Raw genomic sequence first — 23,941 nt, forward strand, 5'->3', positions numbered from 1 at the left:
TGAATGGGGTGCAGGTGGCCCATGGATCGCTGTTTCAAAGGGCTGCTCAGGGGAAGAGTACTGGCTTCCTAGGAATATGAAAGGGGTGCTCACACAATCAAGACTGCACTTTAGCTCTGATGTCCCCAGCAAGGAAGAAAGAGTGGAAGCACATAGGATCACAAGGATTCTATTTTGTTCTATTTTAGGGGGAAAAACAATTGCTAAAGGCTGTATATGAAAGGACAAACTTTCTTCAAGACCTCAACTGAAGAAATTTTTCCTAGGACATAGCATAAGGGGACTATGTACCATTGCTTAACAGATTTCTTTAATTTGATTTTACAAAAAAACCCATACAAGGCTTAATCAAATAAGTCTCCTACTGATGGCTAAAATTAGTTAAATTCAGTAAATCCCATTTAGAAGGGGATAAGACAAGATAGTTCAGTAACTTTACTTTCTGATTATCTAATGTAAGTGTTGGAATTGGAGATTCCCCACAAAATGGAGAGCCTGCCTTTGATATTGCCTTAATAGAATTTCAGCATTTTAGAAGTTAAGGGGAAGCTCATGCCCCAAATGAGGAAGCGAGGGCTCAAAGAGCATGACAGACACTGCTCTGAAAAGGGTAGGAAAAAACCTTGGACAAGGTTGTTTTAATTTTATTTTTCTTAATGCATTTTTGTTTTTATTATTGATATTATTAACTGTGCACTAATATCAACAATTGATTTTTTGGAGATGAATTTCATTGTTTATATTTTGTGTCGTTTAGTTTATCCTAACAATTCATTTATCCTTTAAATGTCCTAGCCCCTACGTTTTTAAAAATTTTTGTCTTGCTATAGCTCCATAGTTTTTAGCTATCCTGTGGCCTCTATAGTTTATCCTTTAACTAATTTGGGCCATTTATACTATCTTTCTTTGCTTTGAGTTCATTTTATCTTCTTTTATGCTGACAACATGATGTACCTGCTTCAAAAATTTCCAGATTAAACCATTTCTGTCATGTACTAATTAGGCTATAAAACTCTGGGGACTCTGCTGTCTGTGCAAGGGCTGAAACAGACCTGCAGCTGCTCGCCGAGAACCTCCCTGGGTCCCCCAGCAGGTCCCTGGCACGGCTGCCCTGGTGCGGAAGGGGCAGCCTTCCCTCTTAGTGGAATGCCGGCTGGTGCTTCAACGTCTGAAATAGCCCAACCCCACCAGCTGCTCATCTGGGTTGAGGTACTTTTCAAGAAGATAACTTCAAATGGCTAAACCATCAAGAACATTATGCAGTGAAATACTAAACATTTGTCTAGTAAGCAAAGCATCCATCCACTTCTCTTAGTGCTCTAGACATTCTCCTGGAGCAAGCTGACCAGCAGGAGGCTTCATGGTGGTCACAATAACACAAAATCTGGGATTTCTACCCTTCAGTTGTACAGAATTCATTCTCGCCTTTACTCTAAAAACGTTTCACCTGAGAGAGAGAGAGGCTCAGAGCTAAATGCACATCCTAAAAAAGTAACTTCATTAATCCACAGTCTTCAACAGTTTTATCATCTACATTTCCTACATTTCTTTGTCTTCAACTTCCTATTGTGTATGGATTTTTAAAAATGAACCACTTTATACCAGCTTTTACATAAAGATGTGGGATATAATAAATAAAAGTCCAAATTCTCTAAATGTGATTTAAAAGATTTATTTGTTCTTAAGCATGAGTAGATTCTTCTTATAAACAGACCATTTTTTTCCCTCAAAGTCTATACTTAATTTTATAATGAATAGAAATATTAAAACTTGAACTTAGAAGCCTATAATCACACAGAGGACTCTTTGTTAAACATGATTTGCCAGCCCCACGCCAGAATTGCTGATTCTGTAGCTATGTGTGAGCCCCAAAGTTTGCATTTCTAACAAGCACAGAGTCTGCTGATGCCACCAGCCGAGGAATTACAGTTTTACAATGACTGGCTTATAGGATCTGGACTTAAAGTCTTTTTGAAGTTAGAAACATATGTGCTAGCCATACTGCTCTCATTTTTATGATTTCTCAAAGATAACAATTATAGTTTCTCCTGCCCCATTTGTTCATTCATATGATATCTACTGGTATAATCCCTCCAAACCTGGAAGCTTGAAGTGATTTATAGCAGTATTTCACAGAAACCCGTGATATCTTCTTAATGATCTCCCTTTCAGCCTGACTCCCATATGGCCTGTTTTTATCCAGCAGTCAGAGTGATTTGGGGAAAACAGGAACAAATCATGGTATTTTTTTTGCTCAGAAGCCCAGAAACTACTCAGACTCTTACAGTTACCCGTACTGTAAAGCCTTATAATAAGGCCTTCCAGTTACCTACCTAAACTCATCTTTTCCTGCTCTCTACCTCTCTCAATCCTCTCTAGCCAGATTGTCTTCTTGCTGTCCTCTGCACCTGCTGAGCACACATATGCTGTTCCTTCTCTCAGGAACACTCTTCCTCTTGATAGCTGAATGCCAAACTCTCTCAACTCCTTCGAGTCCTGGTGAAAATTTACTTTCTCAGAGACTTACTGTGCTTCCCCTCCGATTTCTCACCACATTATTGTTTCCATAGCACTAATCACCTTATTATGTATTATATAACATAGTGATTCATAATGTTTATTATTTGTTTTCTGTCTCTCCTGGGTAGAATATAAGCTTTGTAGTAAGTCAGACATTATCAGATATCTGTTGAATACAACTACTTAAAGTGAATTCTACAGATGCCCTGTTCAGTGTGGCAGCCACTGGTTAGCAAGGAGTAGTTGAGCACTTAAAATGCTGTTAGGGCCAAATTTTGAAATGATAATATTTTGGACATGCTGGCTTAAACAAAATATAGCATTAATGTTACTTGTTTCTTTTGTCTCTTTTTTAAGTTAGCATCTAGCAAATTTCAGGTGCCTATCTTGGTCTCCTTATATTTCTTTTGAATGATGCTGGTCTAGTAGATACTTTTCCTCCGAGTGATCAAGCCCATCCGCAAATGCATGAATTAAGGAAAGGGGCCATCCGCTGTTCTGAGATTCTCTAAAAGGGAAAGCAGCTCTCTCTAAATTGATAATTTCTCAGTTTTGCTTGATCAGAGAGTTGTTTTTGTCCTTAAGTAATTGGATTTTGGAGCAGGAAACACTCTAGTGAAAAAGCTACTTTGTCCATAAGAAAACATCTGTGTGCATGTACTCCTAACATGTATTTGTGTAAATGTATTTGTATAAATAACATGTATTTGTGTAGCAGAAGCCACATTTAACTCTGAATACTACAGATCTATAGGGAGCTTTCTGTTTTGAAATGAATTGGCATCATGACTAACAGATAGCAAACAGCATTCTCAGACCAATAATCAATCCTCCATCTGCACTCCCACCGTAATATCAGCTTTGCTTCAGCCATAATGGCCCTCCGAGTTGCCCTCAGCTGCCTTTTCTCCTGCTTGCTGGTGCCGTGTGCTTTAGGCAGTTTCTTTCCAGGCAACCACAGACTGTTTACTGACTGTAATCAAAATGACAGCACACTGTTTTCACAACCGGGTGTTGAGCTGATTGCCTTTTTCAATTGGCAACCTGAGGGAACTTTAGAACTTGGATCTTGAGGTACAACTTGCATTACTTCAAGATGGTGCTATGTCACATGTTTCCTTCACTTCTTTGAGGTTTAAAATACAGAGCATTGAGTTTAATCTTGCCTAGAGCAGAGAGGCTGTAATCACTGCCTTCAGATCAGCGCTCGTGATAACTGCAACTGAAACACAGGTTGATTCAGGCAGGGCTGAAGTTCAGATGTTATGTGATTCTTTTTAGCCAGAACACAGTCACTTCAAGGGCCTTCTCTACCAAGCACACCCCACAAATAGATGGTTATAGTGCTGTGCAATCAGCACAGGTGGAGACAGTGCAACATAAAAAAAAAAAAAACATTCCCTGCCCCATCTTTTTACCAACAAGTTTTCAAGTTTTTGCACAGCAAAGGAAATGATCAACAAAATAAAAAGACAATCCACAGAATGGGAGAACATATTGACTGATACATGTGATAAGGGGTTAATGTCCAAAATTTATAAAGTACTTACAACACTCACTACCAAAAAAATCAAAAACAATTAAAAAATGGGCAAAGGACCTAAACAGACACTTCTCCAAGGAGGACATGCAAAGGGCCAATAGACATATGAAAAGATGCTCCTCATTAACCATCAGAAAATGCAAACTAAAACCACAACAAGATATCATCTCACACCTCTCAGAATGGCTATCATCAATAAATCAACAAACAAAAAGTGCTGGTGAGGATGTAGAGAAAGGGAAACAATTTTGCTCTGTTGGTGGGAATGCAGACTGGTGCAACCACTGTGGAAAGCACCTCAAAATATTAAAAATGGATCTTTGTTTTGACCTAGCAATCTCACTTCTGGGAATATATCTGAAGGAACCCAAAACACTAATTTGAAAGAACATACCATATTTTTCAGACCATAAGACACACCTAGATTTTAGAGGAAAAAAATTTCGAAGCAAAAAATGTGGTAAAATATTTAATAAAATAAATAACAAAATATTTCACCAATGTAAATGTAAACAGAACTCAACAGCAGCATTAACAACCATTATTCCTTCTGAATTTGGGGGGGGGGAGGGAGTTCATTTTATAGTCTGAAAAATACAGTAAGTACTTCTATGTTTATTGCAACATTATTTATAATCACCACAATATGGAAGCAGCCCAAGTGTCCATCAATAGATGAGTAGATAAAACAAGTTTGGGATATTTACACAAGGAATTCTATTTGGCTGTAAAAATTTTTTTTAGCCTTTACAACTGTATGGATGGACTTGGAGAACATTAGGCTAAGTGAAATAAGCCAGTCACAGAAAGACAAATACTATGTGATTTCATTCATATGTGGAATCTAATGAACAAACTGAACTAACAAGGAAAATGGGGACTGACTCATAAATGGGGAGCAGGATGACTGCTGGGTGGGAGAGGTTAGGTGGTGGAAAAGATTGAAAAAAAGAGAAAAAGGACTCATGAACATGGACAACAGGAGGATGATTGATGTGGGTAGGGAGTAAATGGGGACTAAATGGTAATGGAAAAGATACAATAAAGAATTAAAAATTAAATTAAAAAAGAAAAGGAACAAAAAAACTGTACTTGAAAAATAACTAAATAAAAAATATATTAAAAAATAAAAAATAGAAGAAAAAAATGAAAAACTGTACTTGAAAACTAAATAAAAAATATTTTTATTAAAAAAATAAAAAATAGAAGAAAAAAAGAAAAGGAAGAGAGGGAGTAAAATAGAAGAAAAGGAATGGAACTTGCACTTCAGATAAACTGTATTTTAGACTTGTCTTTGCTGTCACTTACTATGACATTTTGAACACTTGACACCTTTGGTGTTTGCTGCCCACATTTGTATAAAAAGAAGGGAGATGGGAGAAACCAACGAGTTCACTTGTAGTGAGTTTGTCCTTTATCTCTAAAGCTCTAGTTCACTGTCCAAACTCTAGGATGCTGCACTGGGTAGACTCCAACATTTATCCCTCCTGGGACGGAATTACCTGAGGCAGGGCAACAGCCTTATACTCTGAACAAGAAGCATTGCATTCTGACTAACCATGTAACTGAGAGGGTGTCTTCATATCCAGAATATTTTGTGCTCTAGGGGCTTGCTAGTGTTAAATTTAAACTATGTTTTTTGATGAGTCAATATTATGAATGCCTTGAGTAAAGCATAGCTGGAACATTGGTTGCTGAAAAGAACTATTCCTCGAAATTCTTTCTAACTCTAGATATTCAATGCTGACACACATTTCTTCATAAAATTGTAGTATTTGAAATGATAAGTCACTTGATCAAATCCCCCCAAAATAGGGCCTTTGAAAGTAAAGGATACATGAAAATAGATTTTCTAGGATCTGAGTTCAGTACCCAGAGAATCTGTATTTGCCCTTCAGCCACTGAGCACATCATTGGCACTGACATCAAACAAGGACCTGCGTGCATTGCTGGAGTTCAAGGTTGATTGTGCCACTTATTGCAGCAGGAATGCAAAGTGGAAGGGCCTCCACACGTCAGGGCAGGAGGGATGTGGTTCAGGACTCAATTCTTTTGAGGCTGAAGGAGGGTCAGAATGCTACAGGTAAAAGAAAATTATATAATGTATTTTTTTTTCTCAGACAGGGACTGCAGCAACCAAATTGCTATGGAGAGATAAGACTGGTGCTTGTCTATCTTGGCCCTTCCCAGGGCAGAGGATCTAGCAAATAAGACCCTGCTAGACAGGGCAGCAATCACTAGGAGAAACATAAGAAGAGCTGAAGGGAAAAGATGCTAGGAAAAAAAAGCTGGAATTTGCGGGATTCCTACAGCGTTCCAGGTGTGCCACCTAAACTGTCTTCTCAAGGACATGGATAATTCAGGATTTTGATAAAATTGCCTGTACAGAATGAGGCGTTAGGTCCACTCATTCTTTAAGTGTCCCAGCATTTAAAAAATTAATAGACTTTATTTTTAGAGTAGTTCTAGGTTAACAAAAAATAAATTGGAAAGTACAAAGTTGTTCCTTCATCAAGTTCCCTTTTTTGTTTTAAATATTTAGTCTTCACTTTTTTTTATTAAGTAAGAAATTAAGAAAATAAGTAGAAAATATTTTGTCATGTATAGAATTTCTCAAATTTAGCTTCTTAAAGACATGGACTGGTAGAAAAAAAAGTGTATTATTTTGTGATTAACTTGGTCTCACAGACTATTGTCTGACACGTGGCACCACCATACTGCGCTTAATGGATGTTAAAGAAATGCGTCTTACAGTGAGTTGGGATACTTTTAAGACACCAAGTAAACAACACGTCTAACAAATGTGTAAGAGAAAGGCCATTATTGTGGCCTTGGTGGTGTATCTTAAATATTGTGTTAATTTACATAGAGATCTGCCTCATGATTTGGATGTTCTCTGCTACTTTTTATTTACTCCTAAGCATTACCCCTTTCCTTTCCAGAATGTACTAAGTGCTTCTGAATAACCAGTTGGAAAGCTTTCTCCCAAAGAATGAAGATAGTTCTCATGGTTGTTACCATGTTGGTGGAGGAAATGGTTGTCTCAACAATAAATTTTTGCCATCTATACAGACTGAATAATCTAAGGTGACCCTTTTTCAAAAAACATGCTTTCTCTGTGAAAAGAATGTCAAAAAGCATTCTTATTAATATTTTACCAGTTTGTTATTTATATTTTCATGCAGACTACCTAAGTTCCTTGTGTATAAAGGTAAGATGTAACTTTAAGTAAATGATGTAAACGCAGTTTGAGAACCCAAGCACTCTTTCATGGACGACCAACGTAAATCCACCATCAAACACAGGAATACAATTCCTTATGTTTACCACAGATGTACCAGCCTCCCGATTCAAAATCTGAATATTTGATCTTGAGATTTCACATGCCTTCTCTACAGAGTGATAATTCTACTGACCAGGTCGACAGACTGGTAGAGGTCCTGAATAAAGCGTAGTTAGACAGAAATACTAAAGGATGTTTCTCTAGAGGAAAGACTTTAGGATATAATCTGCTCTAAAGGACAAAGAGGATTATTTTATTAAAGGCCTCCACTATATCATCCCCTGCCGTGGAAAGGACTGAGGGAACCAACATGGAAACACAACTGGGGTGATAACCCAGTGAATGTCTCCTTAAAGAGTAGAAAAAGCTGACTCACCTTAGTAATGGAATTCCTTTTACAAAATGAAATTCATTATTAATTCCATTTAGTTATTAGATTAGTTCATTTCTCTCTCAGGAATCCCACTTTCTAAAAATAAATTTTAAATGCATTTTGGTTTTTAAAAATTTGTTGGTTTACACATCTTCTCTAAATCTGCCACAACTGCCATTTTGAAAATCAGAAATCAGTGTTTTGTTTCCAGCTGGATGACCCAGACATTCAAAGGGTATCTTTCAATAGACACTCTTACCTGATTATTTAAGACAATTTTCAAAGGAGCAATTCATAAAGTACAGAATAAAAAAAGGCCATGTCTCTGATTTTACCAACTGAAGTTCATGGATGCTTATTTATGAGTGTGCACTATTATTTGCATTGTTAGTTTGCAAAATATACCATAACTAGCAGCTGAGTCAACTTTCAAATAGAGTTAAGGTTAGGAAATTAACAATTTGAAATATAAGACTGCTTACACATATAGAATAAATACCAGCTTGTTCAACCAAGAGAAAAAAGGACATGGATGCATTTGTTATTTTTTGTTTGCACAGCCTCTTTACTTAACATGGGCTCACTAATTTGCATTTAGACATTATTTTGAAAGTCATTTCTCAGCTTATTTTCACCTCTCTAGTTAAGCTTCCATTAGTTCCTCTTAATTTTCTCTGCCTTCTTCTAGTCAACTGGTTCTCAAACCTGGCTGCATATTTGAACTATACTTGCAGAGCTTTTAAACAAACAGTGATACCCCAAGTCAGCTCCAGAGAGTCTAATTCAATTCGTGCATGGTGGAGCCAAACATTGCTCTTTTTTTAGCTTTGCAAACTGATTCCATTGTGCAGCCAGGGCTGTGGGCCACTCTCTGAATAAGCTCATCATGTTTTACCTCTTTCTCTTTTCTCTCAGAATGTTTGCAAGTCTATTTCCCTTAAATTTCTTATTTCTTCCTATCATTTTTATTAGTGAGGTACTTGAAAAAATAACTAAATAAAATTTAAAAAATAAAAAATAAAAATAAAAATAAAATAAAACCTAATTTTTTACATATCTCATTTTGCTTTATTTCTGTTTTTCTATTTTCTGTCCAACATTTTCTCAGTCTAGGCACATGTATTTGATTTGTATTCTTACCTAATACTAGCAAGTTTTTATGTCAGTGAAAGAGAATCAATATGATTGTGAATTATACTTTTGTCAGTTCTTCCAATGCTAATAAAATAACATAATTTAATGTTTAGTATAAATATATAAAAATTGATAGTAAAGCCCAATGCAATTGTTCAAAACTAGCATTAAGAATTGATTTTCTTGAATTGTAATAATTATTGGCTATGATTAAAGATATTTTGGAACTTTGAGATCATATGGGACTCAATAACATGTAAATGCCCTATGTGATAGTTTTACCATTTCACAGCTAATGGATACATTTGCTCTAAATTCTAAACTTTGAAGACAAATTTCAATAGTTTCAGGATAAGGCAGAAGTGAGAATACCACATACTGTACAATTTAGCATGTCAGTAACAAGATACCCACAGCAAGAGAAGCATTAAAAGCAACCGAAAGTGGGGGACAGGAACTAGGATGATAAAGTTTGGGGATGTAAATATCAGTGGGGAACAGAAAAATGCATAGAATGTTCGTGGGTTTGAAATGAAACACATGGACAAATGACGGGCAGTTTGGGGAGCCCAGAGTAGTAGAGAAGTCTTGAGTACCTGTGTGGTTGCCTCTGAAACGGCCGAGCCTGCTCCTCTTCCTTTTCCTTCCTGGTAAAGTAGGGGTTGGATTGGCAGTAGAAAAACAACTTGACCCCAAATTCCCTGGCTGTTTCCTGCCTGTAGGTATGTTTTGTTGGATGTACCCAGTATTGTGAATAACTTGAAATAAATGATATTTAATAGGGAGATTTTTAATTAAAAAAATCTGATTTTCAACATCTTTGGTGAAAGGTTTGATTTAACAATCTTCTGGCTCTAAGAAGGAGCTTCCTCCCCCTTTGAAAGGGCACGGACTGTCAAGTTTCTTTGTCCCAACCTGACTGTCTTTACTTACTGTTCTTATCTGCTTGGCTCATGTAGAAAGTTGGGTTTGTTTCCTGGGGAATTTATTATTAAAGTCATTTCCAATCACGGTGTAAGTTCTATGAAAAGAGACTGCCCAGCGTACTTGGTTCAGGTAGAACAAAATAACGTATAAAGAGGAAAACAAAAGTCACAAGTGAAAAATCCCAAGGAGACAATGAAACTTAACAAATTGGTAACAGGTTCTCAAATACAGGCTTAAGCCCATTAAATGTGTCTCGTTGTCCCAATACAAGAATATTTGGGGCTCTAGTGCAAAAGACAATGTCACTGAGCAATAATAACTGAGATTTAGTGAATTATTCCAGTTTGAGCTTTTGAGAAATGAAAAGGACAAAATGTTCTATACAGCCCAAATAAGAATAAAGTATATTCCGAATATTAGGAGATTAAAATTCCCAAAAGTGAGCTTCTTGGCAGAAAATAGGCAAAGTTATTTAAAGAGTGACTTCCCATATTTGAAATTCTCCCATTGAATAAAACAATATTAAACCACTGTTCAATAATTCAAGGACTGTCATTTCTTTCACTTTGCTCCAGCACAGAGTTCAATCACATGAAGGGCTCCCTCTCTGCAGTCTCCAGAATGATGAAAACCTAATGGAATTATTACAGAAATAACTTCAGTCTCTCAAAGATTTCTCTGAACTAGAACAACCCCTGAGAATTTCCTTATACAACCACCACCTGGCATATGTTTCTATGCACTGAATTTGGGCACTATGTTTATTTTATATATATGATATGTAATATATAAGTACATCTATTTATATATATAATACATAAATACATGTATTTAATATTGTAACACTGCTTCTAAGTTACTTTGCAGTTGTTCTCTACACATATTATCTTGGGCAGAAACTTATTAAAATACTTCTCATAAATCATTTATCACTTGAAATTCTGGAGAAAAGAGGTAGACTATTAAAATCAGTCACTTAACTTGGCACACTAAAACTTGAGCAGGCATTTATATATAAATATTAAAGAATTCTTCTCCTGTGGCAAAATTATGTGTCCAGATGTAGATTGAAACATCAGATGCCCAAAGAACTGGTGCCTGTCAGGCAGTTCACAGAACAAAGTGTGTCTGTGCTTAGCAACAGAGCAAGAATTTATTTATTACTGTTTTACCAAGGAAACTAAAATTAACACTATTCTGCTCTAAAGTGTGTACCTAGCCTTAATGCAGCCCATTAAAATGTATCCAAAGATTGTATTAACTTCACCCCAGAGGGAAAATATCAGGTAAAGCTGAACTAAAAGGTAGCTTCCCCATGGCAGATAAACATGTGAACTAACAGCCCAAAACAACCATGCACCTGACTTGTATCCTTCCCAAATTTTATAACCATCCCAAAGAGCAGCCTCACTCAAGAAGTAGTAGTTCAGATGCCAGGTTCTATACTGAATTGTCATTAAAATTGTTTATGGGGTAAAATTCAAGTGTAAGCAAAAGACGGTTTGCAATTGAAATGAATGTAAACTTAAAACTAGATCCTAAAAGTACAGAAGTATGTTTCAGGGAAAGGTGAGTAATTCATTCTCACAGTTTAAAAAAAAAACTGGTGAAACATCCATCAATATTAAGCTGAACTGAATAATATATTTTTAGATGAGAAATGAAACATTAATTTCCAACGTTCCATTAGTTCACAATGCATGAATGACAATGAGAAAAATGTAATCTGCCCAGCTACCCATGTGAAGAAATTTCACTATCTAGTCACATGTTCATTCTTTGGTGGGAAAAAAGGCATTTGTCTTTATATGTTCACACTTATAAGGGCTTTCGGTTAACTCCAATCCTAAAAATAAAGAATTACAAGAACTGGGGGTGACCTCGTGTCAGGGAAATGAACTGGCAACAAATTCCTAGCAAAGCAACTGGAGCACTGTCTAACTGAGATTATCTCGCCCTCCTTCCCCCAAACTCTTGGCCCTCTCCGATCTGTCTAATCATGAGCCCATTAAGTCATCTTGGCTGCCAGGAAGCTGAAACTGACAGCGCAGTTACTTGAGTCAGTTTAAAGAGGCCCAAAGTGGTTGAAGGGAAGAATTAGGAGGCCTGGGGTGTTCCGGAAGATCCCAGTAGCACACAGCTGTCAAGAGCGCAAAACTGCACATAGAGAAGACCTTTGGAGGGAAGCAGGAATTTTGCAGCATGTCAACAATTTCATCAGGCACAATTGGCCTTTCCACCTTTCTAGTGAACCAGTAATAGGATTTAAGCAGTAGAGAGTTTGTGAGTTGATCACATAACCAGCACATGCAGTCATTTTGGGAAACAGGCTCTGTAATTTGATGATTATAGTAGAAATTACTTGACATTTAAATGTAATTCTTGCTAATCTAGATTTTTTTTGCAAATCTTCACAGAAAACTTTTGCCTCATAGGTCTACTCTATTCAGACACAAGTGAAATAAAGGCTCTTGCCCTTATTTTGTTTTTTAAAAAACCCATGTAAGTGGAGTCCATGTATATCATTGGGTGAAAGAGCAGTCTTCCAGAAGGTGTTATGGGAGTTCTATAAATTCTCCAGGAAATGTCCAGACTGTTAGCACTAATTGATATTATTACAGGGAACACATTTTGTTGTTCATTCAGCAAGGGCACTCTTCCAAGTTGAGAATTATTCACTTTTCCACTGCAGAATTCCTTGGCAGTTGCATTCTCGCCTTCCTGTTGTGGTGGAAGATATTATAACTTCATCACCAATAACAATAATACCTGTTCTATTTGGTGGGGGTCGGATGGCAGTGGGTCATTTTATCGTGTCTCAGGATACATAACAAGCACTGAACAGACATTATTCTATATGTACAATCCTACAACATAGGCACTGTCATGCCAATTTTATAGGTGATGCAATAGAGGCTCAGAAAGTTTAAATACTTTGTCAAGTAATAGTGGAGCCAGGATTCAATCTGCCAGCCCTTGCCCTTAAAAACCACTTCTCCACATTGCTTCCTGGTGGTTAGCGCCACAGAAGGAACAGGCCCAGGACCTTGAAAACTCCCTGTGTTTCTCCAGACCTGGGTTTGGTGCACCGTTGGTGGTAATAGACAACTCAGTGAGAGTCGGAGGTGTACCAGAATACTGTTAAGCTGAGCAATCAATTGGTGAAAATCCACAGAAATTAGAATCACAGAATTTTGAAAGTGAAAGGTGTCCTTATATATCTTTAATTCTAAACCCGTCTTTTACAGGCAAGGAAAATAGGCTTTGGTGACACTTGATGTCTTTTCTGAGCTCAATTAGTAGCAGAACCTGAACCCAAATCTAAGATTTTCAGCTTAGTACTCAACCTCTTTATTTCTACTACACCAATAAATTATAGTATTATTCTTTATTTTACCAATGAAATCATTATTAGATTCTTCTTAAAAATAAAATATACATACTTATTTGATATCCCACTTAATCAAAACAGTTTGATTTCTAAAAATTTTCCAAGAGCACATTTTGCGACTAACTTTGTATACATTACCTCTTTACATTGTGAATGTATACATAAACAAACAACTAAGAGATTATCGAAACTCGATTCCCCAAACGGCTAACATTCAGGGCCAAAATGTAAACATCCATTCATAAATGTAAAATACTTCCATCCAGACCAGCTCTGGTGTTTACACAGAACAAAGTTACTCATATTCAGTCACCTGTGGAGAAGCACGGGGTGTACAACACACACAAGTCAATTAACATCCATTTCTGGGAACCCTTTTCAAAGAACCCTTTTTCTTTGTATCCTGTACTCCTGTGGTAAGAGTTCTGAAATACACAAGACCCAGGGCTTTTCTCTGAGGCAGCCACTACTTGGTATTTTTTAAGGAGTGGTATTGTTGTTACTCATTCTAAAAACATTAAGTGAGAAATCAGTATTTTTACCATGTCATTAAAAATTACAATGGATTTCAAAGCAGAAGCCTCACGGTCTATTTTTAGGCCCTTTGCAGCAGTACTGACTGGAAACCCAGGTTGAATCAGAGGTCTTTATTTCACATAGGGCACTTACTACTTGCAGTGATCGTGATGAAATTTTTCCATGCAAATCCCTGCAATTACTTATGCCTTTATCTTTGTTTCCTATGCCACACTACACCACCTGTTGTATCAAAACAAATGTATGATTTTAAAAATCCTTCTTTCAATTAGTACCTATAGATTTTCTGCCAATAATTTCTTACTCTAAGTATGTGACAGCTAATTAAATGATGCATTTGTGGTCATGCTATAAGATATTTTAAACAAAATACACAAAGTATAGATTATAGATTAACTAAATAATTGCTTTTTGACTAAAGTGGCTCTCCCTATTAATTAATAATAATACTAATAATAATTACAACAACCAGCTCTTAAATTTACACATGAAAAAAAACAGAAATATATCAAGCTTATGAGACAATTCATTAAGAAGATACAATATCCTTCAAGTCAATAAATTAAAAGCTAAATACTTAATATAGAAATAAGCATATTACAATATAAAAGACATTTCCCATTATAAAGCACAAAGGGATCATTTTATTATTGTAAAGTGAAATCTCTTTTTAATGATTAGTATTGGTTATCTTCTTTCCCAGTGAGAATAGATCTTAGTAAACAAGATAATGTGTTTCAAATAATCAAACATCTCTATATTGTTATCACTCCTTATACTCAAGGCCTCTTCAAAGCTGTTAAGTGAAAGACTAAAGCACAAGGGCGATAGTTCCAATTTCACTCTACACTCATGTTTAAAAACACTAGACACACTGGACATTTAAACAGAGATGTTCAGCCATGAGATCCATTAGGTTAGCTCCATGTAACAAAAAATACTTTCTCTGAATACAATGAATCGTAAACATATGCCTGCTTCTGAAACACAGATCAGTAAAGCCTACTCTGTACCACAGTCACCATTTCTACACAGAGGTTCTATTTCTACTGAGAGAGAAAGGAATAGTAAGCAGTTTACACATCAAATGATGCCTCTGGTTTCTGCAATTTACATCAAACCAACATTAGGTTAAAAACAGCAGCATGAAGATGATTTTAAAATAAGAAAAACGAAGTGGTGGCCAGATTCTATGGAGCAGATAATTACATGTTTGCCAGCTTACCTGATAAAACAGAGCCTTAGGGATCACAGCATAACAAAGCCCGCATCCAAGATGGTTAGAGTGTAGTGCCTTCCTTTGCAGTTGTTCACATTTTTGTCCACAGAGGTTTAGATTAATTACAATGTTTTTTTCTTTGCTTTCTCTGTGGACAAGAAAACAAAGAGACCTTTCCAGAATCCTCTCTGCTATGCCTCCGCTTCCTGTTCTGAGATTCACTCTATGGTACCCAACATTTATCAGAAAACAGCCTTGGGGGTTGGGGGGGGGGGGACCTGACAGAAACCAACGTGGCACCGCCATCTACTGGCAGACACACAAAATTGAACAAAAACCCCACCCCCCTTATTCTTTATCATAAAGTAAAACATAATTCATCTACTGCATATGAGAATGTATAATGCTACTCTTGAATATTCAATTATCTGTACCTCACTAACATTTTTTAATTTTTCATAAATTTATAAGTTGATCCACCCATAAAGTACCACAATAGACAAAGCACTACAAAGTCTGTTTCAAAACTCAATTTTTAGATTATTTTACATCCTACATGTGGAGTTTTGCAATATCACTCTTGTGGCCTGAGGACTGTTGCCGGCCATGGGATGAATTACTCTGAAAAGAACAGTGTGATACACATGCACTGTGGTCTTTTGTGCTGCTTTCTGGTAAAACATAGGAAATAATATCTGAATGTGAGAAAGCATTGTAAACTTCATGAGGCCTAGATAACTCAGATCTCTGGATCATTTGGGTCTGTGTACTGACACAAGGAACAGTTGAAATATATCTCACATGACATAATTTAGTGGTTATATATTATTATATCTATGTCTTTAAAAATACTTAAGAAAACATTGTTTATGAGAACAGCGAAGCACACAACACATAATCAAAATGAAAATTACTTTTATCAGTTTATTAAAAGACATTTCTGAACTAATCAAAGTACCTTTCTCTCATTTGATTCTTCCTATTTACTTTAGAGCAAACAACTATAATTTATTAGTTTACTATTAAATAAATTCATATTGATGGAACAACGTAATTTATGTTAGGCACTATACTGGCTTTGAAAAGACAAATATAAAAATACACAGCATCTGTCAGCAAGGAGATATATAATGAAGAGAGACAAATACAAATGATATCATATTTTGAAATCATGTGCTCCAGGAATGTTTTTTACTTAGTTTTAAATTCTAGCCCCTCTGTTGCCTAAAGGCAGAAAAATAAATGCAGTCAATTTCAGGTACGTTGAGCTACTTGAAGCTTTCCCCAGTGATTTTGGGTTTACGCTAAGCCAATGCACGCTTTTTCTCTTTCCTCTTCTCTTCTTATGTGGACTGATCTAAGTCCAGGAGTATTTACATATCTAGAGAAAGCAGAGTGTAGGCCTGGCCTCTGGCTTTTCTGTGTGGGCATCCAATGAAGTGTAAATCCTGTGTGACTCCTGGGCATCACCATCCCTCCACACAGACATTTACTGATGTGCCCATGTTCCTGTCTGGATCCAGAAAGCCCATCCATTCCGTTTTGCGTGGCAGTATTTCCTCCTCCTCAGGACCATTAGTTACCTCAGGTTTTTTTTGCTTTTTCTTTCCAGTAATTTTTGTCCCAGTCACTGGGGGAATAGGGGAAAAAGAAGTAGCATCTTTACATGGTTACTCTGGGATAATTTGTTGACCTAAGTCCCAGGTCCCAAGCACCCCATACTGCCATCTTGGTTCTACTGTTTCCATCCAATGGAGTGTAATATGCTCTGTGGGCTTCCAAAAAGTAAGGCACAGTCTCTCCTACATTACAATATTCCAGCTTCTCATCATTTTACCTTTTTAGCTAATCCTGGGCTAGCAAGCCATGTAGGGGGTCCTTATCAGAGACCTTAGTTGGATTGGGCTTCCTTGCTTCCTCACAAGCTTCCTTTCCAACCTCAAAAGAGTTTTGCTTCTATCTCCATATTCTGTGCCAGTAGTAAACTGGATCCACTGGTTTTCTTCTTAAATCTTTCTGTCTTATACCTAATTTATTAGTTTGCTAGGGCTGCTGAAACAAAGTACCTCCCTGGGTGGCTCAGACCAACAGAAATGTATTGTTTCACAGTTCTGGAAGTCAGAAGTCCTAAATCAAGATCTGAGACCTATAGAGAAAGAATTCCTCTGTGTCTCTTTCAGCTTCTGGTAGCCCACACATTCCTTGGTTTGTGGCAATATAACTCCAACATGTCTCCATCTTCCCATGATGCTCTGCCTATGTCTCCTCTGTGAGAAGAATCATCTTCCCTCTGTGCTTGCTTGTTTGTGTGTTCAAATTTCCCATTCTTATAAGGACACCACTCATCTTGGATTAGGGTCCACCATAATGACTTCATTTTAATTTGATTACTTCTGTAAAGACCCTGTTACTAAATAAGGGTGTATATGCTAAGACACTGGGGATTAGAACATAAATATATCTTTTTGGGGGAGGATGGGGGAGGGCACAATTCAACTCATAATGATTAGACTCAAGCTTTTTAAGTTAAAAAAACACACAAGAATGTGATGATTCTTTTACATGTGCCCCATGACAATTCCAGCTTTGGTATCTGGCCAGAGTTTGAGGAGTTGCTGTGGAAGAGCCTCATCAACAGTAACAACTGTGACCAAACCGACATTATTCAGTGCTATGCACTGGACACCATTCTAAGCCCCTTACATATTCATTTAACCCTGTTCCATAGGAGGTATTATTACCCATATTTTACAGATGAAACAGATATGGTGGGGAGTAAAAACACGTTAGTACTTCACATGCCGGGTTGTTGCACAAGCAATTACAATTGAGAAATATAACTGCTGTGACACCGCCATGAAGCAAGTGCTGGAGGAACAGAGAGAAGGTGAGCTTCCATGGCTACTCACACATTTAGTGTGAAAATTCATGACATTTTACCATTTCATTGTAGAAGTTTTCTGTCATGAGATGTTTCTATTTTCTAAGAACTCTGACCTATTTTCCCTAGTCTCAACCAAATTATCACTGTTTATTACTACATAACTAACTTTTCATTGATCCTGCCAGTTTCTAGTATTCCATACTAATTTCTCCACTAGTAACAATACTTAGAAGTATATTCATTCTACTGCCTACTTTTGGGACTCCGTATGCTTAGAAGTTTCCTGGTGGTGTTTTCTGGGAGACTGATTTTTTCAGGTTGACTCTGAGCTCTGTGTGTGTGTGTGTGTGATGTGATATTTATGGTAGGCATTTAGACAGACGTGAGCAGAGCAGGGAGGATGTGCCAGGTACAGAAGGTCACCAGGGCAAAAAGCCCTGTGCCTAGCAACGTGCAAAACTGGGAAAACAAGGACTTTGCCCCCATGGTAACCTTTCCTCCCCTAGCATATCACTGGTCATGCATTTTAGAATCCCTGACTTTTCATGTCACTGGTCATGCAGTTTGGACCCTCCTCTGACCTTTCTTTCCCCGGCATGTCATTAGTAATGCCATAGACCACCTCGGAGGAAGAACAAGGGGCAACTCCCGAGCAGGGCCTTGCACAACCACTCCTTTAAGTGTTAACCCCTATAGACGACATCCAAGCTTCAGTTGTTATTTCAGCTCCAGGTCCAGAAACACAGCAAAACCAGACAAGTGATGCCATGGCTGACATCAGGACCAGCTGCATTGACCAACGACCCCCCTGCCCTGGTGCTGACCAATCAGTGGAGACAACGACCCTGAAAGGACATGTCGGGAAAGCTAATGAATATTCTATTCAGATCCTCCCTTGCAACTCCCCTAAAATCCCTGCCCTGAAACATCCTTAGGATGGAGGACCCAGTGGCTCTCGCTCTCAGGAGCTTGGGGAGCATGTCCACGCCTTTTCCATCCTCTTCTTCTTCTGTCCAGGTGTGTTACCTTTACCTCTCTCTCTTTCTCCTGAGCTCCAAGGGCCCCCCCCCCTTTTTTCACCCAACATTTTTAAAATCCATTTCTTCTACAGTTCACTTCTTCTACCCCTGTGACTTTCTATATAAACCTTTGCTTGTATTTGAGTCTTGGTTCTGAATTATTTTTAGCTGGAATTCAAGTACCAAGATTGCTAAACTGAGGTCCAGTCACCAATAACATTCTGGTGCCGTTACCGCTGCCAACATGCTGAAGTATAAACTATGCTGAGGACAATAGGGGGAATTATCAAGGGATAAAATTAAAATCCGAGGGAATAAAAAGAAAAACAATGCAGTGCTATAACAAATTCAATAGATAAAAATAACAGAATTCTATAATTATAATAAATATCAATATAAATGTAAATTCTGAACATAAATTATACCAAATTTAACAGATAGAATTGACATGTTGATATGAAAATATAAGTCTCATCTAATTTATATATACACTGCTAACGTTTGTAATTGCTCCATTAGTTCTGTCAATGAGCAACAATTATTAATCAAAATATTTAAATTTAATTTGGCAATTCTCTTTAAAATGTTCCTAGATATCTTCCTCTCATTGGCTTCCCCTCCCTGACAATTTGAAAGAGTGCTTCCCTAGGTCTAGTTCAAACACAAAAATAGTACAAATGTAAATCTGAAAAATCAAGACAATGCATGAAGCTAAGATAAAAACAGAAATACTATATTTAATGTCTCAGAGAAGTAGAGAAGTAAAAGTGTATTACATTTGTGAAATGAGGATGAGATACCTTGGGAGAATATTAAACTATAATAATGAGTTCTCATACTATATATATATATAAATAAAGCAGGGAGAAAATCAGTAGGAAGTTTGGAAGAAAAATTAAAGACATCTTTTAGAAAGCTGAACAAAACACAAGGATGTGAAAATATGATTTAAGAAACAAAGATTACCAACTCCCAAATTAAAATACCAAGTAGCTGTATTACAAGAAAATTTCCAGAAATATAAAGGCTTACCAAGTGTTCAGTTGATGAAAAAAGACACACACTGAGATGCATTATAAAATGTATGTGTGCCATACTAAATTTTTTTTAAAAAGACACCTCAAGTTTTGACAGCTGTCATTTCTTGGGAGAGAAAGAAAATGAAGGGTAAAATTTATGAAAATTTCAGGGTTTTTTCCTGTATATTTCTATTGTGTTTCAATCTTGTATGATTTTATACATGTATTATTAGTATATTCAAAATTCATTTATAATATTAAAATACATTAAGTATGTATCTTGCCATTTATACTTATTTATCCCGCAGTTTCCTTTTTGAGTCTAGAATGGATACCTTCTACTGTTTGAGGAAATACTGGTGTCTATCTCCTTCCAGAAGCCTCACTCACGCTGGGACTTAGCTTCTGTGTTTCTGTTTTTAGTCACCTTGGTAGCAAAGTTAACTACCACTGTGTTTGCATTTATTTTTTAAAATTATTATTAATTTAAGAAAACATAAATTAATTTATATTACGTTCCCTTTACCTTTACACCTCTATAGTCAATCTTAGATCAGAACCTCCTATTGTTAAATACTGATAGTAACTCACTTTTGCCCAGTGCTCAATATGTAGGGTGCTATGAATTACAAAATAAGGTAAATGGTCTTTCCTGATAAAAGGTAATTAAATACATTAACATCTATTATATATATTTTTTATTTTACAGCAACTCTAAAAGCTAGAAATGTACATTTTTAATATTTTTCATCTGAAAAAATTTGGTACAGAAAAGCAAATATTACATGCAGGTAAAAATCAGTTCAAAAAATGGGATAATTTTCAGTTTAAAGTCTACTCAGAAATCAACATAATTTTATCAAGGCTAAAATACTCCAGATATAATAACTGTCAAAATATTACTTACTAAGCCTGATTAAATCCAGTACCTTTTATATATCTTTTCATATCCTTTTCTTTGTTATAACATAATGCCTGCGTAGTAGGTATTAAGTAAGTATCTGTTATGCATGGGATGGCATTGTGTCATGGTTTATAAATTGGTGTATTATTTACTTCTTTGATTTAGAAAGCCATTAATGAGAAAGGCCTTACATCTAATACATAAGTTAGAATAATATTCAACTCTATTTTTGAAAGGTAGGTAACTTTATCCCAACTTACCAAACGACAGTGTGGCAACTGGGGGAATCTATACCTAAGTGCAAAGTATTGATTTAACTACAATCTCTGAATACTACCACTCATATTACTATACACATTGTTGGAAGCAGAATGCCATTTATTAAAATGACTATATATTCTTAGATTATTGTAAGTGCCCATTTTTAACCATGGGGTTTCATTACAAGAACACGGACGTGAAACAGATAAGGTCAGATGCTCGAGATATATACACTTCCCTGCTTCTCTCAGCAAAGATCTCTGGATAATCTGTTTACCATAAGCACACACACAGTCTCCACTCTAGGGCTTTGTGACTAAGCAACAGACTTCTTTCCTACACAAACTTAGTGTGATGCTGTCAGATAGTCAGATCAGCCAAGCTAAGGGAAAAATACATTGCTGTTTTTTCCGTGAGCCCTTAGCATTTATTGCTAATTTTAAGTACTTAGAGTAGACTTACACATTCTCTCATTCTGTCTTCTGAAATTTGGTGGGTGCAAGTAACTATGTCCAAATCTATGTATAATTAGGCCACTAGGAAAACAATTAAATTTGTCATTTAATATGCTCTCTTATATTTAAAAGAAATATTTGCTAGAATTTCCATTAATTTTTTACTGTTTCTTAGCATTATTTAATGCTAACACAGTAAGATGTGACTCATGCTTAGACAATGTATTTTTTAAGTATAGAGGATATATAACCCTTCAAAAAGATTGTCTTATGTAAAATGTATTTTTACTTAGCTTATTGATTTTAAAAGATAAATTTAGTCAGTTTAAAAGTTTATTAGTGAAAAAATAAAATTAAAGGATATTTTAATTAAATTAATCACAGTTGAAATTCTCTTAATGTTTCAGAAATAACTACCCCATTTGAGTTTACAGAGTAGATTAATGCAACTGTCCAGTGTGCTGTGGGCAGAGACAGGGGATGCTGAGAAGAGCATGAAGGTGAGGAGCTGCGGGAGGAATTGGGAGATGCTCTATGAGGTAAGTGTTGGTGTTGTCTTTGGTTTAGTGATGTAGCAATTGTGGCTTCAAGGGGTCAAGTAATTTGACCAAGTCACACAGCTCTTGGATGTGGAATAAGAATCCCAGTGGTTACTGAGCTTTCATTTTTTTCTGTAAAGGATTTGATGGAAGAGCTGGTTCGCTTTCTTTTAGCATTTATTATGTATAGACATGTATTATAATTCTTAAATAGATTACCAAATAGCTTGTCTCATGAAAGTTTAAATGTTTTTCTTGCCTTTGTAATTTCTAAATTTTCTAGTGTGGTCTCTTGTACACAGTGTTTTATGTTTGAAATAATTGTGGAAATGAATGGGACAAAACCATAAAATAAATTACACTAAAATATCTCCAAGAGGAATGACTATTTGCATGACAGGAAAAGAGGCAACGCATTTTATAATGCTGCAGCATTTCTAGTCTGATGCCTAATTAAGCAGCTTGAAAAAAATTTGGTAAAATTAAGAACCACCAGACAGCAGGAGTGCTCACATAAGGAGTAGTTAGTTTCTAAGTGTGAAGACAATTTTTTAAATGATGAGGCCAGAGCTTATGGACAATGTTTCTCAAATTTCACACAAATGAAAAGGGTAGCAGTTGCAAAATTATTCAGAGTACAAATCCTATAAGATAGTGTTAGTTGTGTTATACTATTTAAGCCTGGATAACAGAAAGACAAAGAGGTAACTTTAATCATACAAAGTATGGTTCTGTGGAGCAAAAAACTGTACTTTACCATAGATACTCAATTATATGGATAGATCTAAGCAATTCTTATCTCCCCCTTGATAACTAATACTAAGTATTAATCTTTTGGGTGACACCTGAATTTTTTTTGCAATAGGTTATCTCTGGCAACACCAGCTATTTGTCTTTTTTTCTCTATCCAGAAAATAATAGTGCACTTACTTTTCTTGTTCCTCCAGCTAAAGACAATAATTTGTCCCAGATTGGCATTGTGTAGTCTTCTAGAAAAATCTTCCTCTCTGCTACCCAGCTAGACAGGTGGCCCTGACTTTGGTTCCTGTTGCTATGGATCGCTGTGCACCTGGCCCCAATTGTTCTGTCTCAAGTAGAGCAGGTGTGATGAAGGTGGGCTCTCCCCGGGGATGTAAAGGGAGCTAGCTCAGTACTTTGTGGTCTCACTGAGTGGTTGGGTGGGCACAGGCTATGGGAGACTCGGGAGGGAACCAAATAGAAGGGGTATTAATGCAAACACAGACTTTAGAATCTAAAATAATTCCCGGCAGTAAGTAGGGCCTGGCAACCACTCACACAGTAATTAAATGCTGGTTAACACCAAGGCAGGTGCTCTGCATAGGTTGGACAATTGCTAAGTACTTGGATAAATATTAGTTGTTGGTTTATTCTCACTGTTTTAAGAGTGTTGGCTTCCCAGCCTTTAGTTAGATACTATTGATTTACTCCATACAGTCCCTCATTTTATTTATTTATTTATTCATTCATTCATTTGGTTTTAAGCACACAGCAGAGGAAGTAGCCACGTTAAAGCAAGGCTGCAGGTTACTTGATCTAGGTAGATTTTAACATAAATTAAAGTAGAGAGCCTGATTAGCTCTCTATCAGAGGGGCTGGAACTTCAATGTAAGAACCATGTCATTTATGTGTGCTATTTGATTATTATGATAGTTCAGAGACATGTTCAATGTGTTTTATGTAAAAATAATGTAATATTACTGCTAAAGTGTACATGGAGAAAGGGAATCTCACCTTCAAAGTTTAAGGAATAATTTGTGACAGGAATCTGGTTGTTTTAAAAATATTGTAGGCTGAGTTATTTATTTACTCAACAAGTATTTATTAAAAGCTTATGACATGCCACTCATTCCACAGATGGTGTGACTCAACTAAGAATAAAACCTGGTCCCTGATCTCAAGTTGTTTCCAGACC

General features: G+C 36.5%; 1 protein-coding gene across 1 annotated transcript in view; it reads right to left on the reverse strand.

The window, feature by feature from the left end:
• The window catches only part of LOC119047635 (sodium channel protein type 3 subunit alpha), a 117,493-nt gene extending 102,509 nt beyond the window's left edge, over positions 1-14,984 (reverse strand). Inside the window, exon 1 of the mRNA XM_053665237.1 lies at positions 14,934-14,984. The gene's annotated coding sequence lies outside the window, so the exon portion shown is untranslated. The remainder of the gene's footprint in view (positions 1-14,933) is intronic.
• Between the last annotated feature and the right edge of the window lie 8,957 nt (positions 14,985-23,941).

This window comes from Artibeus jamaicensis, unplaced genomic scaffold (genome assembly GCF_021234435.1).
Source record: "Artibeus jamaicensis isolate MK-2021 breed Jamaican fruit bat unplaced genomic scaffold, CSHL_Jam_final contig_391, whole genome shotgun sequence".
Classification (NCBI taxonomy): domain Eukaryota; kingdom Metazoa; phylum Chordata; class Mammalia; order Chiroptera; family Phyllostomidae; genus Artibeus; species Artibeus jamaicensis.